Raw genomic sequence first — 10081 nt, forward strand, 5'->3', positions numbered from 1 at the left:
CTGAAACATAATTATATACATAAACATAAAATTTAAGGAAACATCACCACTAATATATTAATGCTAATATTACTGAATATACATCTGCTCTTATAATAGAGAAGGTTTTCTGTGAATAGAAGTAATGGGAGAATAATTAAAGTAAAAAGAGTTTTAAGTTGCATAAATGTGTAATAACCTGTAATTGCTTTTAAGCAAAAATAAGAAGCAAGTGAGAAGTGACAAAACATATTTACAGGGAATATGAAAAACAGAAGTGCTAAATTATATAATATACATAAAAATAAGCATTTCATGTATCACATTTTATAGAAAGTCCTACTAATGAATACTGGCAAGAAGTAAGTATACAGATGAATAAATGCATATGGACATCAACATGTGTATTAAACATGCTATTGATTTGAAATATAGTTCAGTATTTTTGTTCTCCGTTTTACATTGTTCTCCCTCCATCACCGATGATTCCATTTTGTATGTGTACTATCTATCTATCATCTATCTATCTATCTATCTATCTATCATCTATCATGTATCTAGGTACGTATCTATCTATCTGAAACATTAACTTGCTTCCAAATATCAGCATTGTACAGAAAGGCAAACTCAGGGAAATCCTACCTCTGTCTCCATTCCTTTATTATGCCCAATTCTCAGCTTTGCCATCCCATTACTACATTCCCCTACAGAAAAAAAAAATCTCATTAAGTTTTCACTTATGATTTTATAGTCCTTTTGCATAAATGAACAGATACGAGTATATATTCTTATTTTCCCTGATATATAGTGTTTGGTGCTGGATTGTGCCCTCCCAAAATTCATATGCTGAAGTCCTAGCCTCCAGTACTTCATAATGTTACTCTCTTTGGAAATAGGGCCTTTAAGATTAAATGAAGTCATTTGGTGGGTCCTGATCCAATCTGACTGATATCCTTATAAAAAGAGGAAATTTGGACACACAAAGAGACACCAGGGATGTGTGCGCACATAGTACAAGCAAGAAAGCAGTCATCTGCAAGCTAAGAAGAGAGGCCTCAGAGAAACTTAGCTGCCTACACCTGGACCTTGGATTACTAGCCTCCTTAGAATTGTGACAGAGTAAATTTTTGTTGTTTATGCCACACAGTCTGTTGTATTTTGTTATGACATCCATAGCAAATTAATATGCATCATTATAAAGTATGTACTATGTTTATAGTTAAAATTAACATTTAAATTTATGAATAAGAATAATTATCAGGGATCATTTATTTGTAAATCTCTAGAAGCCATCTAAATACATGAAACAAGAAAAATCATTATTCAATTATATTGCAGCCAGTAGACATAATTTTATGTAGGTATCATTAAAATTAATTTAGATGAATAATCATAAAATTCTTATGGCTTCTATGCTAATTGGTTCTAAAAAGTTTATTTGGAAAAACAAGTACACATGGAATAGAAAATAAGTAAGTGGAAAGACACAAGTTCTCACAATTATGTTCACGAACTTGCCACCGTGCACTTATTTTGGCAGCACTGTACAAATAGCTCAGTAAGGTTTCATAACCTTGGCATATCAGTGTCTCACAGCTGTGTTTATGTCCGTGTGTGGCAATGTCTTGCTGAGTGGCATTCATTATTGTCGTCACACGTTTTTGTGTGCCATCACGAGAATGTCTGAGTGTGAATTAGAGCAACGAACACACATTAAGTTTCTTGTTAAAATTGGCAATAGTGAAAGTGAAATCAGGGACATGTTAGTCCAAGTTTATGGGGATAATGCCATGAAGAAAACAGCAGTGTACAAAAGAGTTAAACATTTTTCTGATGGGAGAGAACACATTAATGATGAAGAGAGGTCAGGGCGGCCAATAACGAGCAGAATTGATGAAAACATTGCAAAAATTAATCGAATTGTGCATCAAAATTGTTGGCTGAATGTGGGAAGCATAGCAGACCAAGTAAACATCGATAGAGAAACAGTTAGGATAATCTTAATTGAAAATCTTGGCATGAGAAAGGTGTGTGAGGAATGGTCCCCAAGAAATTCACTGATGAACAAAAGCAAAGAAGAGTAGAAGTTTGCCAAGACCTTTTAGAGAGGCAAGACGATGTTTAGGGCCAGGTTATCACTGGTGATGAAACATGGGTGTACCAATGCAACCCTGAAACAAAACGTCAAAGTGCACAATGGAAGTCAGCCAATTCTCCATGGCCAAATAAGTTCCATCAGTCCAAATCAAGAGTCAGAACAATGTTGCTAACCTTCTTTTATATCAGAGGGATTATTCATTATGAATTTGTACCCACTGGATGAACAGTTAACCAAGTTTACTATTTGGAAGTGCTGAAAATGCGGTGTGTGAAAAAGGTAGACAACCTGAACTTTTCGCCAACAATTCATGGCTCTTGCATCACAATGCACCAGCTCACATAGCACTGTCTGTGAGGTAGTTTTTAGCCAGTAAACAAATAACTGTATTTGGATACCCTTCCCACTCACCTGATCTGGCCCCCAATGACTTCTTTCTTTACCCATAGATAAAGGAAATATTGAAAGGAAGACATTTTGATGACATTCAGGACATGAAGGGTAATACGACAGCTCTGATGGCCATTCCAGAAAAAGAGTTCCACAGTTGCTTTGAAGAGTGGACTAGGTGCTGGCTTTGGTGCATAGCTTCCCAAGGGGAGTACTTCAGAGGTGGCCATAGTGATGTTCAGCAGTGAGGTATGTAGCCTTTTTCTAGTATTAGTTCACAAATGTAATTGTCCGACCTTGTGTGTGTATGTGTGTGTGTGTGTGTGTGTGTGTGTGTGTGTGTGTGTGTGTATTCACGGGACTGTGAGTATAGCATGGGGAAGATACTCAATGGTATAACAGCTATATATGAGGGCAAAGGGGCAGTGAATTGGGGGGAGTTATCACTTCGTGAGGGTGTAATGTCTAACTGTTATGTTGCTCTTACACCTGAAACTAAAAAAAAAAAAAGATTGCAACATCTACTCTTGCCAGCATGTCAGCCTGCTGGCCAGCCCTTCAGATTTTGAACTTGTCAGCCCCCAAAATTGTGTGAACCAATTCTTCAAAATCTCTTTCTCTTTCTCTCTCCCTCACTCTTTCTACATAGATAGATGATACACAGATATGGATATACATAGATATAGATATATAGATATAGACATTTGTCTTTATTTGTTCTGTTTTTCTGGAGAACTCTGACTAATACAAAAAGTAACAGTACCAACCAATGAAATTTTCACATGAAAGATTTGTGTACAGTTTTTTGCATGTAGATATATCAAACTGGCTATGGTGAAAACAATGTGAAATTTTACAAAGAATACTGAAAGAATAATTGAAAGTTTTGAACATTACCTAGATGACAATAAGTAAACCTTGCCCTCAGATGAAGCTATTTTTTTGTTGTGCCAATAAAAGCAAACTTCATTATTGTATAGCAATGATATAGCAGCAGTGGCCTAGGCTCAGAACTTGTTAGAAATGCAAATTGTCTGGCACCACCCCAGATGTACAAAATCAGCAACTATGGTATTAGGGCTTAGAAAATGTATTTGAGGAAGTCTTCTGTGTAATTATAATGCATACTGCAGTTTGAAAATCATGGTTAATGAGCAAAATTGGAAACCAAATCTATTTTAACAAAGTGCTAGCTTATATTTATCATTAGTTTACTTAGTTTGTAACCCTAAGAAGAAATAAGGTCATTATGCCATTCAAATATAGTTTATCGATAATATATATTTTAAATAAATGATAAGTAATAAACAAAAATTGAGACTAGCAGGCTTTTCTTCCAAGCCCATCACTAGATATGCCACCAAAGCCACAGGGAAGTATATGAATATGACACTTTAGTAAAAATTTTGGAAGATGGTCAAAAGGTATAAACTTCCAGTTATAAAATAAATATCATGGAAATATAATGTACAGAATGGTGACTATATTTCCATTTACAGTATTGTGCATTTGAAAGTTGCTAAGTGAGTAGATCTTAAAAATTCTCATTGCAAGAAAATAATTGGGATGAGGTACAGCAACTATGGAAGGCAGTGTGGAGGTTCCTCAAAAATTTAAGAATAGAATTACCATATGACCCAGCAATCCCTCTCCTGGGTAACTACCCCAAAAATCTGAAAGCGTTTATTCATAAAGATATGTATGCTCTGATGTTCACTGCAGATTTATTTAGGGTAGCCAAGGCATGGAAACAACCAGTGTTCTTTGATGGATGATTGAATAAAGAAGTTGTGGTACATATACACAATGGGATACTATTCTGCCATAAGAAAAGATGAAATATTGCCATTTGCAAAAAAAAAAAAAAGGTGTATCTTGAGATTATTATGCTAAGCGAAATAAGCCAGACAGAAAAAGTAGAGAACCATAAGATTTCACTGATATGTGGGATATACAACTAAAAGCAACAAAGAAATAAAACAAACAAATAAAGAAACAAAAATTCATAGACAGAGACAATAGTTTAGTTGTTACTAGAGGGTAAGAGGGGAGGGAAGTGCTAGATGAGGGTAAACTGGATCAAATATATGATGATGGAAGGAGAACTGACTCTGGGTGGTGAACGCACAATGTGATATATAGAGGATGTACTACAGAATTGTACACTTGAAACTTATGCAATTTTCCTAGCCATTGTCACTCCGAAAATTTTAACTGAAAAAAAAAGAAAATAATTGTAACTATGTGTGGTGACGGATGTTAACTAGACTTACTGTAGTGAACATTTTGTAAAATATAAATATTAAATCATTATGTTATACATTTGAAACTAATTTAATGTTATATGGCAATTACATCTTAATAAAAATACTATATTTTTTAAAATAAAAGTCATCCTTGGGAAGGAATAAAAACGGCAACTCTGACTTGATGTGGGAGGGAAATGGCAGTGAAGAGGACATCCAGGTGTCAAAATTGACAGACAGACATATCCATAAACATGAATGCCTATCTGATCAGAAACTCCTGCCCAGTGCCAACCAGAGAGGGTGAAAGAAAAAAAAGCTTTTGAAAAAAAGTTGTGCCTAGGTTCAGGGTACATCAAGGCAGGATGTGGTATGCTGCCAGTGGAGGTGGGCAGCCCCAGGCTGTGGCTCTGAGGCTATCTGCTTTCAGTCACACACCAACTTAAATTCACCAAAAGGGCATGAGGAGGGGCCTGGACATTTACTGCACTTCTGGACATTTACAGCAGATCTCATAAAGGGAAATGAACTAATGGAAAAATACTTAAATAATTGAGGAGTTCAACCACTGCTAAAACGAAGGTGATAAGCGGAGTAGACTTGTAATAGATGAAAGGAAGCTACTGAGGGCATGAAGTTAGTATTTGCAATTATAAAGGTCCACATGGAAATAGCAAGTATAAAAATATATATTTTAAATAAAGAACTGAAAAATGGGACATAGCCAAAAATAAATTATTGAGTTGGAAGATCTGATTGTGGAAGTCTTTTCTCAACAGAAAATGATAAGGAGATAAAAAATATAAAAGCAAGTTTAAAATACATGGAAGATAGGAATAGAAGTGCTAATACCTATATAATAAAGTCCAGTTTTTAAATGTTTGGCATTGACATTTCTATTCTTAGGATGTCAGAGAAGTTTATATTGGACTAAGATTACAGCTGCTAACGATTATGAAAGTTGAATTAAAAAAAAAAAAGATATTTAAAGACATTGGAGAACAACCACGTGGAGGAGAAATGACAATGCATCACAGACCCCCTAGATCCTCCAGCATGCCAAATACCAACCATATAAATGATTTCATCCAAGATCACCCAACCTGAAGCTGGCCTAAACTAGAACTGTTTATGTCAATCAATATAGTTAACAATGCTTATTGTTAAGTTTTTCACTTATATGTGATATATTTGAAGGTTGATAAATAAGTAGATCCTAAAATCTCTCATGACAAGGAAAACAAAAAAACATTTTCTTTCTTTCGTTTTTTTTCTTTTTCTTTCCTTTTTTTTTTTTTTTTTTTTTTGGTAACTAAACAAAGTGATATTCGAATGTTAACTAAACTTTTTGTTGTAATAATTTTACAATATATACAAGTTGAATCATTATGCTTTACACCCTAAATTTATACAATCAAGTATGTCACTTATATCTCAATAAAACTGAAAGGAAAAAAAAAATCGGTGCAATAAAAGAAGTGTACTTATTGTGGGAAAAGCTTCACTGAATCTAACATGACTAGCATTACAGAAGTCAAGCCTCCATATTTTCGTTATGTTTATAGAAAAGGAGACCAGTAATGTCTATGTGAATATGTAATGATGTACTTTTCTTGACTGAGGAGGTGGTCTTATCATTAAAGGTGCTTAATGGAGAGAGTTGCCAGGGCAATCCAGTTCAATCACAAAGTAAAATACAGAAAGCAAAATACATAAGTGAGAATTTAACTCCAAATAATATTGTTTAAGTAACTATTTTGTTGTGGTTTGTAATGCAGTAAACACTGATACGCAAAGAAAATCATATGTAATCATATGTAGCCACATCTATAGTGGATGTAGTATTTTATGTTTTCTCCAATATTATATGAAAGTTCCGGTGCCTACACATCTTTGCCAACAATTCGTATATTCAATCTTTTTTTAATTTTAGTCATTTGAGTAAGTGTATAGTGGTATTTCACTGTGGCTTAACTTATGGTTCTCTAATGATTATTGATATGGAGCATCTTTTCATGTCCTTATTTGGATATCGCTAGATGTTTTTTGGTCTGTTTAAATCCTTTTGGATTTAAGAGTGTCTGTTTAAGTCCTTTTGACCTGTTTTATAACTGGGTTGTTTTCTTATTACTGAGTTTTGAGAGTTCTTTATAGGTTGTGTAGGAGACACATTATTTACAAATATTTCCATCCAAACTATGGTTTGTCTTTTCATTCTCTACAAACAGTCTCACTTGAGTAGCAGAAGATGTTAATTTGATGAAGTCCAATTTATCAGTACGTTATTTTATGAATATACTTTTGTGGTTATATCGATGAAATTTTAGCAGAACCCAAGATCACACAAGGTTTTTCCTGTTTAGGGCTCAGGCTAGGGTGATGAGAGCAAGTCACCTCAAGTACACAGTTAAAGTGGACCCAAGTCTCAGAGCCATGCAAGGGCACAGGCACTGTCCCCCTTCCTTGTGCCTTCCCACCAGACCTGAAGTGTAACCTCTCTGAAGGCAAACATTATGTCTGTTTAGCTCTTGTTTATATTCTCAATGACTATAACAGTTCCTGGGACATAGCAGAAACTCAGTCAGAATTAATTAAATGAAAGAATAGAATAAAGACCAATATTTTTGTTGTAGAGAGCCTATGGCAGGTAACCACAGGATGTGAAAAATTTATTGTTCTCCCACGTGTGAGGTTTTAACCATTGTGGAGAAAGTGGATAGATAGGTATATCAATCCTAGGAAAAATATATCTGTTTATTCATAATGATCATGGGAGTAAGGAGTCAAAGTAATTCCAGTTTGCATCTTTATGCTCTACTATTGGCAATTTTAAAAATAACTATCCATTATCTTTTAATTGTGAGAAGAAATGCAGCGGAGGTTTGTGAGTTGAATTCTACTCCACTAGTATACCAAGGCATAGTCTCACATCCTTTTAAGTGTTAAATGTAACTTTTTATATTCTTAAAAGAGACAGATTAATTTAGTCCATGTTGTACATTAGAACTAGATAAAGAGAAAAATAACAGTGACCCATTGTTCAGTTTCAATGAAGAAAACCTTGTGTTTTCTCATATTTTAATAGCCACAACTGAATACCACAAATGGGTCTTTAAATTTTTAACTAGGAGCATTAAAATGATCTGTGTTCAGATCAAGAGAGTTTTCTCCAAAAATTCACATTGTCGTACAAAAGTCTATTTTTGTAAAAGGAAAAAAAAAATCCCGAGACTCTAAAAAGCATATTGCCTCAGTATGTGCTATTATTTTTATCTAGATATACTCTAAAATACTTTATGTGCTTAGAGCTTCAATAAAGCAAGCAGTTTCTTTCTTTTTGTTGTTCTCTTTCCCCTAATATTTTCACCACTAAAATAAAACCTCCCATGTAATGGGTTGGGAGGTGTGTTGTTTGTCATGCCTCCCTATTTCCTTTATTTTTCAATTTCCTTTAGGAATGATACACTATTAATTATAATTCCCCCAAAGTTTTCTATTTGGTTTATTTGTTGCTGTTATTATTGTAGTTTGTTTTGTTTAACTTCATTTCTTTATTTATTGACTGTTTTCTAATAACAGTATTATATCTAAATCTTGAATTTTAATTAAGGACTTAAAATAATGATTGGAAAAATGTGTGTGCTTACCATTTGTCAATAAAAAGGAATGTGTGCATATGTTTGTGTGTGTGTGTGACTGTGTGTGTGTGTGTGTGCCCATACATATGCAAATATGAGAGTACAGTCTATGATTTTAAGCTACATTTATTTATTTTTTTAACAATTCTAAAACTAGTCAGTTGTTATGGTTTATTATAGAATATGTAAGTGTTGACTGATGATAAAATGCTAGCATATCTTTGGTGTTTATTACTATTTTATAGTGTATCAACCTTAATAACAAAGTTCCTGGAGTACTTATATTATTTTGTATTGCAAATAATTTTAATTTATAATGAGTACATTACTCAAATCAGCTATTTTGTGATTAAGCATTAACTCTTTTACCTGGATTTTTAAAGGATCTATTTAAATGGGGTAACTAATAAATAATTAGTTATTTAAGTTTTTTGGACAAATTTATGCCCAGGGCCTTAGGGAGTTTTTAAGTCTATTATTAAGGAATATAGTTAATTGTCTACCAAAAAAAGAAAATATTTTACCATTATCTTTGCTTAATTTCTTCCCAGTGGTTTGTGCATGTCTAACAAATAAAGCCTTTATAAAATCTCTGTTTGGAGGAATGGTGGCTTGCTTACACAGAACAAATTTCCAGTTAAACAGAATTTTAAAATCCTGTAATTATTTTTGTATACTTTCTTAAGTGTCTTTAAGATCTGAGGAGGATGTGAGAATCTAGAGATATAAGAAAAATACCTCTCAATTAACTTTTGCCTTGAGGAAATGTTAAGGTCAGGGCAAACTGAGGTTTTAAGCCAGTTACCTTCAGGGGAAAGGAGGTGAAGGACCCACCATTTAGAGGACACCCACCTCTAATAAGCTGTGAACCCAATGGGTCACAAAATTAGGGTGAAAATTAAAGAAACTTATTTCCTCCCTATGATAACCCCCACTTCCAGGAGACTGCAACAGTGGAGTAGATTTGGAAAAAAAAAAAAAAATGAAGGAAATAATAAAAAGAATCCCTGAGAAACTGTGCTTACAGATCAGCAATCTAATGAATTTTTTTCATTTTTCATTTATTTATTTATTTATTTATTTATTTATTTATTTATTTAGTAGCTAGAATTATCAATGCTGTAATGAATTATCATTTAAGATGGTCACTGATTTCCAAAGACTTGATACCATGTTTAATCAAAAGAGAATCCTCTATGAAAGAAATTATCTTCATTGCCGGTCTCAAGAAACCCACAAAATTATATAAACATCATTCCATAAAGACAATTAGGAAAAAAAGAATAACAGAGATGTAAATACCTAAGATATAGAAATTATTAGATATAAATTATGAAACAATGAAGTTGGATTTTTTAAAGAAACAAAACAAGATTAAAATATTTATAGAGAAAATGAAATTATAACATTTTATATCACATATTTAAGAAAGAAAAATGAAATACAAAAATAAGAGTGCAATGATCAGTTTGCCAACAAATATGACACAACTAAAGTGGGAATCCATGACCTGGAAGATAGATCAGAAGAAATTATCCAGAACAGAGCTCAGACACAAAGATTTGTGCAAAAAAAAGGCTCAGAGATTTAGAGGATAATGTAAGGACTGTGATATATTTATTTGGAATATAAGAAAGGAAATAAAGATTAAAAGAGGGACAAATATTCAAAGTAATGATGACAAAGACTTATCCAGAACTGATGAAACACACAAAACCCAGATGCAAATT

This window comes from Rhinolophus sinicus, linkage group LG05, assembly GCF_036562045.2.
Source record: "Rhinolophus sinicus isolate RSC01 linkage group LG05, ASM3656204v1, whole genome shotgun sequence".
Lineage (NCBI taxonomy): Eukaryota > Metazoa > Chordata > Mammalia > Chiroptera > Rhinolophidae > Rhinolophus > Rhinolophus sinicus.